The following is a 10026-nucleotide window of genomic DNA, read 5'->3' as shown; positions in this document are numbered from 1 at the left end:
TCAACCCCGACTTGCGTTCAGGTTAGCGTGCGCAGAGCGTGCGGAAGCCTGCGCAGCCATTTTGGAACAGGGCACACACCCGACCTTTGTCTTAAAGAAACAGGAGCTGAGCCGCGGGCCGAACAGCTCTGTGAAGGCCTACGGGAGGGTCCCGGGGAGGTGACAGCGTGAGAGCTAAGAAGAAAAAATAAAAAAAACCAAAAAACATGTGTTAGCGTATTTTTATGATGTCCTTGGGAGATTCATAAGGCGGATGCCCGAATACCCTTCTCTGTGTTCCCGTGGAACAGTGGCGCCGGGGATTTTTGCAGTTAATTTTGTGGGAGCACATCTGCAGGGGTCACTTTTAGGTGTGTGTGTCTTTCCCAAATTTAGTAGATTCTAGAGTATTGGAAAGCTTTTTTTTTTTTTTTTTTTTTTTTTTTTTTTTTTTTAGCAAAGCAATAGAAGTTTATTAAGAGAAAGCTCTCAAAAGAGAGGGGTCCCGGGGTGCCTGGGTGGCTCAGTGGTTTAGCATCTGCCTTCAGCTCAGGGGGTGATACCAGGATCCAGGATCGAGTCCCACATCAGGCTCTCTGCGAGGAGCCTGCTTCTCCCTCTGCCTATGTCTCTGCCTGTCTCTCTCTGTTTTTCATGAATAAATAAATAAATCTTTAAAAAAAGAGAGGGGGGTGAGGGGTCCCGACAGCGTTGCCCTGGAAAGCATTATTTAAGTGGAGACTCTTCAGAGAGACACAGAGAGAGAAACTGAGGAAGAAGAATAAAGTGGGGCGGGGGGGGGGGGGGGGCAGGATCCTGGAAGGCAGATTCACTGCTTTTGTAGGGAGAGCAGTGGAGTAATTTATTGGGAAGGCATGTTTGTTATCTGGTTTGTTAATGAGGAATCAGGTACATTTGAAAGACAGTTTCCCTCTATAAATACAGTTGGTTGCCATCATTTGTTGTAGTTGTGTTCTCTAAAGTGACTGCCCACGCTGAATTAAGGAATACTGAACTTTAGATCTATTTTCTATTGAGTGAGAGAGAGCAGGAAGTCTGGTTTGTTAGTCTTATTTCTCTATCTTGAGCTCAAGAATTCTGTGCCCACTGGGAAAAACAGCTCTTTGGTGTCAGGACTAGTGAGTGAGTTTTTGTGATTCTGTGTTGCCTCTAGTGGAAATACAGGGAGGGGTTCCCGTGAGCCTCTGGTCACATTGATTAAAGAAAAACAAACAAACAAACATTGTTTTATGTGTGTTTCTGCTTCAAGTCACCTCATTTAGAGTATACACTTTTGACTCACCAACATTGAAATCGAGGCCGGTAGCACTATAACTCAGGCACCAGTGAAGCTTATCACCCATGTCTTTTCATGTGCTTAGGTACGCGAGACAGCACTTAAGCAGTGCACTTGATTTTAAACAGCAAAATCACCCACAAAAAGCACAAAAATGGGAAAAACGTGGTACGAAATAAACTGTTGCAGAGGACACTCATGTATAGTGTGAGCGCTGAAACAAGAATGCAAGGTTTGTTTCCTTTAGCCTCTCCTGGGTACATGCAGGTTGGATAAGTCAACTTTCCCCCACTCTGCATATGTCCGTGAATGATTGAAAAGCACCTGTGGGGCACCTGGGTGGCTCTGTGGGTTAAGCATCAGACTCTTGATTTAGGCTCAGGCCATGATCTCAGAGTTGTGAGATCAAGCCCCCATCCTCCATCCTGGACCTCTATGCTGAGGGTGTAGCCTGCTTAAGATTCTCTCTCTCTCTCTCAAAAAAAAAGGCACTTGCAAGTATTGATTTTGGAGTTACAGATAAATTTTAGTAGTTAGGCAAAATCTGCAAATACATAATGCATGAATAGTGATGGTCAGATGTATTTCTATTTTATACAGCCCTATTTTCTGGTTGTACTCAAAATTTTGCTATTTTTTAAATCTATTGACTGGTATCTTGTATGTTTTATCTCTGTAACAAGATCATTATTTTCAAAATTTACCCCACCTAGTGCTGCACTAAGTACACAATAGAATGTAGATATTTCTGAGTGAATGGTTAACACAGGACCAGAATTAGAGCAAATCTGTGAATGAGCAGAAATTTCTCCCTCTAGTACATCCTATAACCTCTGGTTTGTGATATGTAAGGAGAAATGTAGCACCTTGAAATAAGTAAAAGAGATTAATGGATGTTGGAATGCTGGAATTTGGAGGATTGTCTGATCCTAAAAGATATTCACCTTTATCTTGAATGAGACTATTTTAGAATTCTGTAGTGATTAATGTTAACTTGTCGAGAACTGATGGCAATACAAATGATTATTATCTATGAACATGTGAATGAATTCTACCCAATGGGAGGGGAGAACTCTCCTCCTCTGTAGAAAAGCCAGTTTTGCATCCATTTGCAAGGTCAATATTACTAACCTATAAAGTGTCTGCTTTTTTGGATTCTCCTGGAACAGACTGTAACATCTCTCTGGTTTCCTTATTCAGTAAGTTAAATAAAAATAATTTTGCATAACTTTTTTTAAAATTTTTATTTATTTATGATAGTCACAGAGAGAGAGAGAGAGAGAGAGAGAGGCAGAGACATAGGCAGAGGGAGAAGCAGGCTCCATGCACCAGGAGCCCGACGTGGGAATCGATCCCGGGTCTCCAAGATCACACCCCAGGCCAAAGGCAGGCGGTAAACCGCTGTGCCACCCAGGGATCCCTGCATAAGTTTTTTTTGGGAGTCTCCTTTAGCAGTTTTGCAGTTCCCACCAAGATGCCCAACATATTCATCTGACAGAAACAGATGAACTTATGACCAAAGAGGTACACCTCATGGATTGTCAAGTCTAGGTGTTTCTTTTCTTGCTCCCAGAGGTAAATCTGAAGCACAACAGAATTTTTTAATGAATTTTTTTTAAGTAGGCTCCACGCCTAGTGCAGAGCCCAATGCAGGGCTCTAACTCACAACCCTGTGATCAAGACCCAATCAAGAATTTGAGGCTCAATCAACTGAGCCACCCAGGTGCCCCTCAACAGAATTTTTTAAAAATTTGTTTTCCTAATTTAAATTTTCTTCTCCACCAGTTTTGTGTTTGGGTTAGTATATGGACAATAGATTATGTCCCTCCAGTGGCAGTAGTAATTAGCAATTTGGTAGTATGGTCTGACCATTTGGTGATCTCTGTAAAAGGATTAATAGCTTCTAGAGATCTATTTTCTATTGAGTGAGAGCAGAAAGTCTGGTTTGTTAGTCTTATTTCTCTGTCTATCTTGAGCTCAAGAATTCTGTGCCCACTGGGAAAAACAGCTCTTTGGTAGCAGGACTAGCGAGTTTATGTGATTCTGTGTTGACTCTTGACCCATAGCTGAAACTGTAGAATCAAAGCCATAAACTCTCCATATGTCTGTTATTCATGGAGGTCTTTATTTCTCATTATATAAATATGAGATGTCCTACATCTGGAAGATATTAATAAGTTAAATTATAAAGTTTATTTTATTAAAGGAGCTGATTGGCTTATAGGGGTAAATTAGCACTTCTATAAATTTTTTTTAAAGATTTTTATTTATTCATGAGAGACAGAGAGAGAGAGGCAGAGACACAGGCAGAGAGAAAAGTAGGCTCCATGCAGGGAGCCCCATGTGGGACTCCATCCTGTGACTCCAGGATCATGCTCTGGACGGAAAGGAGGCGCTCAATCACTGAGCCACCCAGGCGTCCCTAGCACTTCTATAAATTTTTTAAAAGATTTTATTTTTAAGTAATCTCTAGACTCAATGTGGAGCTCGAACCCACAACCTCGAGATCAAGCATTCCATGCTCCCCCAACTGAGCCAGCCAGGTGCCCCAGCACTTCTATAAATTTAATTCCTAAAATTACCTGAAAAAAAGAAATAGAAAAACTTTAACTGTGATGTATTTAAATAAAAATATATTATTCTTATAGAAACTAATCAGAAATGTTTTAAGAATCAAAGTTTATATAATTCAGGTCAATCTCTAGTGAGCAGGTGATTTCTTTCTTGAAATAGTTTAATGCTAACAAGAAATGGGTAGAGACACTGATTGATGTTACAAAATACTATCCCATCATAATTGCACAGATAGCCAGGGATTGAGACCGTGAAGAAAGGTAGTCAAGAAAAACTCAGGGTCTGAGGTCTCTACACAAAAGGGAAATTAAGTTTCTTTGGACAAGCATACAGATATTTATCTGCTACTAAAGGGACTGCTTAAGAACTCAGGATATTGAATTGAGTGGGTTGGGGTGTGAGTAGCAAATATGGCAGTAAGTGCGATTTAATAAACCTCACCCAGAGGGACTGATATTTAAAAGATAGTGGGAGTGCTTGAAATCCCACATTTCTTTTTTTTTTTTTTTAAGATTTTATTTATTTATTCATGAGAGGCACAGAGAAAAAGAGGCAGAGACATAGGCAGAAGGAGAAGCAGGCTCCACACAAGGAGCCCCAGGTGAGAGTTGATCCTAGGACCCGGGGATCACATCCTGAGCCAAAGGCAGACGCTCAACCACTGAGCCACCAAGGCATCCCCAAATCCCACATTTCTATGATGTGGGGACTCTCAAGTATTCTGTGCCCACTGGGAAAGGGCACAACTCTTTAATATCTACACTGGTGAGTTTTTGTGTGTCTGTGTTTACTCTTGATCTATGAACATTGTTCTTCCTACCCAAAACTAAAGTAGGTAAGACTGCCTCTCTCTTCCACTGAAACTGCCAAGGCTTTGATATACTTTTAAATCCAGTTATTATTTTACCATAGTACTCTTAATTACTCATTGTGTTCTAACACCTATTGTTGCTGATTAAAAGTCTGCTAAAGTCTAAATGTCATTCTATTGCAGCTAAACTGTCCTTTGCCCTGTTAGTTTTTAAAATCTACTTTGTATATATAAAGAATGAAATCTTGCCATTTCCAATGACGCGGATGGAACTAGAGGGCACTTGAAGTTATGAGCACTGTTGTATGCAACTAATGAACCACTAAGTTCTACCTCTGAAATTAATAACACAGTATATATTAATTAAATTAATTAAATTGAATTTAAATAAAAAATTTTTTAAAATCTACTTTGTAGATATAGAATTGTATTTATTCTGATGGGCATCAGAGCGTAATCTCATGTAAAGATTAATTTCTTCAGTTTAGAAATGCTGACCCCATTATCTCTGTGAATATTGTTTTTCCACCAGTCCCTCTATTATCTTTTTCTGGAATTCCTATTAGATCATTATTAAAACCTTTTTAATTCTTTTGTCTTCTGACTACTCTTAACAACTCCTGTCCTCCTCCTTCTCTCTCTTCTCCTTCCTTTCATCTTATCTCTCTATGCTGATATCTGGGTGAATTCTCAATTCTATTAATTTTCTAATTTTTTCTTCAACCGAGACCACTCTAGAGTGTATTTTGTCTGTTCAGTGTTTGTGTTTATTTCAATGACTATATTTTGTTATTTCCAGGATTTCTAGTAGATGCTTTTCCACCTCAACCCTTTTTATTTCTCCTTGCTTTTATAATTCCTTGTATTTTTTTCTTTTAACTCTCCCAAAGAATACAAAGCACGCTTATTTAAACTGATCTTTAGATCATTCTCTTATGTCCATTTCATCTGGAAAGAATTTATCTCCTTTCTTTTTTTTTTTTTTTTTATAGCTTTCTTTTCTTTTCTTTTCTTTTTAATTATTTATTTATTTATGATAGTCACAGAGAGAGAGAGAGGCAGAGACACAGGCAGAGGGAGAAGCAGGCTCCATGCCCCGGGAGCCCTATGTGGGACTCGATCCCGGGTCTCCGGGATCGCGCCCTGGGCCAAAGGCAGGCGCCAAACCGCTGCGCCACCCAGGGATCCCTTTATCTCCTTTCTTTTGATTTTGTTGGTCACTCTTCTGAATATGAATTTCCTCAATGTTTTGGGATTTTGATATGCAGACATCCTGGTTAGGAATCCCCACCCCCCCTTTTTCTCTCTTAGTTGCCTCCATTTTCCCCAAGGGACTCCCAGGCTAGTTTGCTGGTTTATTCTTGTCTGGCTATGCTATTAAGAGATATTGCAGATCCCTCTCTGAACTAGTAGACAGCTTGGCCCAGGGCCTGGATGTGTGGGATTTCCACTTGATTTCACTTGTCTCCTGAAGCTATGGCTCTGGAAGCAGTTACTGTGGCCTTTTTTGACTTTTTTGGGGGGGTGAAGAAGTCCCTAGTTTCAGCAGTGAGCCTGAATCCATCCTTCCTTTCCTTGGAAGGACTTTTGGTCCCTGTTCCCAGCAGAACAAAATTCCTAGATGGGGAGCCTAGCAGGCCTCAGCTTTGGTGTTCTGGGCCTTAGAGAAGTTTATATTGGTTCCCAGCATGATCATGGCTTTCTGTTTGTTTGTTTGTTTTTAATTTCTCTTTTTATATTGTATGTCTCATTGCTATGTGTTTGGAGCAGAGGATGTTTTCAATGCAAGAACTTACAAGGTATCTTAGTTGGAAGTACAAATATATTGCATTATATATTGTATTATGGTCCTGAAACAATTTATAAGTGCAAAATCTGTGCCTCAAGAATTATGAGGACGTTGAGATTCAGTGTAACAGAAGTGGGAAGACTGTTAAGAGTCAAATTGGGGCACCTGGGTGGCCCAGTGTTTGAGTGTCTGCCTTTGGCTCAGGTCTTGATCCCGGGGTCCTGGGATCGAGTCTCACATTAGGCTTTCTGCAGAAAGCCTGGTTCTCCCTCTGCCTGTGTCTCTGCCTCTCTGTGTCTCTCATTAATAAATAAATAAAACCTTAAAAAGATAGACCTGGATTTAAACACAGACTCTGATACTTTCCAGCTGTGGAATTAGTAAATATATTATCTCCTTAAAACAGTTATCTCACCCCTAAAATGGAAATGATAATGCCTATGAAATATTGTGAAACTTAAATAAAATGATAACTGTGAAGTATCTGTTATAAGACACAGAGGGGTAGAAATGTTTTGTTTCATTTGCTTCAACTTTGTAGGCAAAATAAACTTGAACACATAAACTTGATTAAGTAAACTAGCGTATACTGAGTAGATAATACACATATAACAGAACTTTATGCAAATTCTTTGGGAAATAGTACCAAGGAAATTACAAATAGAAGATAAAAATGTTATAAAGTCAAATGAAAAGTAACATTGTATGTATTTAATAGATAATAGAAATATCCATCTGAGGGATGGCTCATCCAGCTCTTAATTTCAGCTCAGGTCATGATCTCAGGTTCTGGGATTGAGCCCCGTATCAGACTCCACGCTCAGTGGGAGTCCGCTTGAGGATTCTCTTTCTCTCCCCCTCCCCCAGCCGGTGCACATGCGTGCATGTACTCTCTCTCTCAAACAAATAAATCTTATAGAAAAAGAAATATCCATCTGGGGGCAGCCCTGGTGGCGTAGCGGTTTGGCACCGCCTGCAGCCTGGGGTGTGATCCTGGAGACCCGGGATCGAGTCCCACGTCGGGCTCCCTGCATGGAGCCTGCTTCTCCCTCTGCCTGTATCTCTGCCTTTCTCTCTCTCTCTCTCTCTCTCTCTCTCTCTCTGTGTCTATGAATAAATAAATAAAATCTTAAAAAAAAAAAGAAATATCCATCTGATACTTTCAGATTTTTAACCCAAAGATGGGTATGCTAATGTATTTAACAACCTCTTTTTAGGCAATTTATAAAGTAGATATAATATAAAAATTATAATATATAGCTGATAAAATTTCTCATGCTTGTCAAGAAAGTTTTTTTTTTTTTAAGAAAGTTTGTTAATGAAAACTTCCTCACTAGTGAATTACATATCCATACATGTACATAACATTCACATATAAATATGGGATGTAAAAATGACTTTTACCCCTTTGCCCTTAAAAAACAAGATTTGGCAACATGTGGATTTGCAAGGAAAAGATAAAAAAAAAAGAAAAGAAAAGATGAAAACCCAAATTTGAAATGTCTCTCAACTCCCACACATGTTCTTATACATCACTTTCAACCTCCAAATTCTGAAAAATGTTTCTGTATAGCTTATCAACTCTCTCAATAAAAATATCCCGGGTTGTCATGGTGACATAGTTCTTTCCCTGCAGAACCTTGTAGTCTGGTGCAGTGGTTTCCTAGTTCTTTATGGTTGTGGAATATTTTCTTTCATACTGTTTCTCATTTTTCCAAACTCATTACATCTTAGCCTGCTAGAATGGTGGCAAACTAAAGATTTAATTTGAAATAGGGAAAATTTAAATAATGGTCTTATAATAATTGGTAAATTAGTCTAGAAAGCTGACGGAATCCTCCATCAATATATATTCTACAGTAGTCTTTGATGAAAACATTACAGCACTCAGCTCTTGCTAGAATTTCTTTCCTAACATACGGGCTGATGAAATTAAGAACTCTTGATGTCTAGGCTTTTTAAAACAGAGGTATGATTATAGAAATTTGTAGTCAGGACACGAAATTCAGGTTAGCTTTTTTCTCTTCTCTACCCCAAACCCTTTCTTATTTCCATCTCTCTGTCCTGAATGGGGACTTTGCAGAGTTGTGAGTGCAGAGATTTGTGGATGTTATGGAATTGAGCTCACCTCTGACAAATGATCTTGCTGCCTGGCTTGGTTTGTTTTAGGGCTCCTAGAGTTATCTTTCTCGGAAGGTATTAAGGAGTGAGAGCAGACCTCAGCTCAGGTTCCTTGGACTCAGAAAATGAAAAGACTGATTCAATGGAGCGTCAGAGGAGAGCATGAGAAAGCTGCACGTAAGAAAGAGCAAAAAAACACACTCTGGCTGTTTGATACCTATTTGAGGAGATAAACCATGTATGTCTTTTGTTTGTCTAAATAATGAATAAATCAATGGCTATCTGGTGGTGACTTAATCAAGTATTTTGACTCCGCCCCATGCCCAAACTAGACATTCAGCTGGGAGGAGTGCTTCGTGAAGGCTAACATCAAAGTGTAAGGTAGGTATTAACTTTCTTTTTTCATAAAGATTTTATTTATTTATTTATTCATTCATTCATTTGTTTATTTATGAGAGAGGCAGAGATAGCGAGAGAGAGAGAGAGAGAGAGAGAGAGAGAGAGAGAAGAGACAGCATGAGCAGGGTTGAGGGAGTGGGAGAAGCTGGCTCCCAGCTAAGCAGGGAGCCTGATGCGGGGCTTGATCCCAGAACCCCAAGATCATGACCCAAGCCGAAGGCAACTGAGACACCCAGGCGCCCTAAGTATTAACTCTCTTTAATGCATTTTTAGTTCATAAATAGTTAGCTTATGCTTGGGAAATCTGGGATCATGGATGTCAAAAAAAATATTTAAGGGAATCTTTGAGTTATTATAACATTTTGGAAAATCTCCTAGAAATTGAAGAGAATTCTGCAACAAGGAAGCAAAAGTTTACCAAACCCTCAAGTTGCTTTGCTTTTGACTGAGCTTAATATGGGGATATTTATTTGTTCTTTCATCCAGTCAAAAGCTCAGATCAGTAGTTATTTGTGACTTTGGCAAAGAAGGAAACCAAATAATTGTAACTCAACATATTTTAATTAGCTTGGCAGGAAAAAAAAATCTGTAGAGCTTTAGAGCTCATGCATTTAGCAAATACCTCTTATCTTTTAGCCACTGCAATAGATACTAGAGTTACAAATAGAAAGAAAGAAGAGCCCTTTACCTTTAAGGAGCTCACAGTGTAGTGGAATAAAAACATGTCTGCTCTAAATTAGCTAAATGACATATAACTACTCTGTAATAGGTGTTGTAGTAGAGATGTGGAATAGAGATGCTGTAGCAGAGAGAAAAAAGCGCCTAATTCTCCTTGAAAGAGGCTGTGAAAGAGGGCTTCACTTCAGGGAGATACTAGACCTTGTCTGAGCTGATACCTGAAGACTGGTTGGAGATGGTGGGAGGTGAGAATTTCAAAAGAAACAGCTGGTGGGATGATCTGGAGGGTTTGGATGAAACCCAGAGAAATCAGATAACAGGTGAGCAGGGACCAGACATGATGGATCCAAAAATCATGACAGAAAAATCATGGTGACA

The 10026-nt window shown here is 39.4% G+C and overlaps 1 long non-coding RNA gene across 1 annotated transcript; it reads left to right on the top strand.

Annotated features, from left to right (window-relative positions):
• The first annotated feature begins 8087 nt into the window (after window positions 1-8087).
• On the top strand, window positions 8088-8868 carry LOC144315257 (uncharacterized). Its single transcript, XR_013381003.1, has 2 exons — window positions 8088-8419; window positions 8620-8868. It is a non-coding gene; the product is annotated as an uncharacterized LOC144315257 (long non-coding RNA).
• Window positions 8869-10026: the final 1158 nt, after the last annotated feature.

This window comes from Canis aureus, chromosome 6 (assembly GCF_053574225.1).
Source record: "Canis aureus isolate CA01 chromosome 6, VMU_Caureus_v.1.0, whole genome shotgun sequence".
NCBI lineage: Eukaryota > Metazoa > Chordata > Mammalia > Carnivora > Canidae > Canis > Canis aureus.
This window is presented reverse-complemented; position numbering and strand designations above follow the sequence as displayed.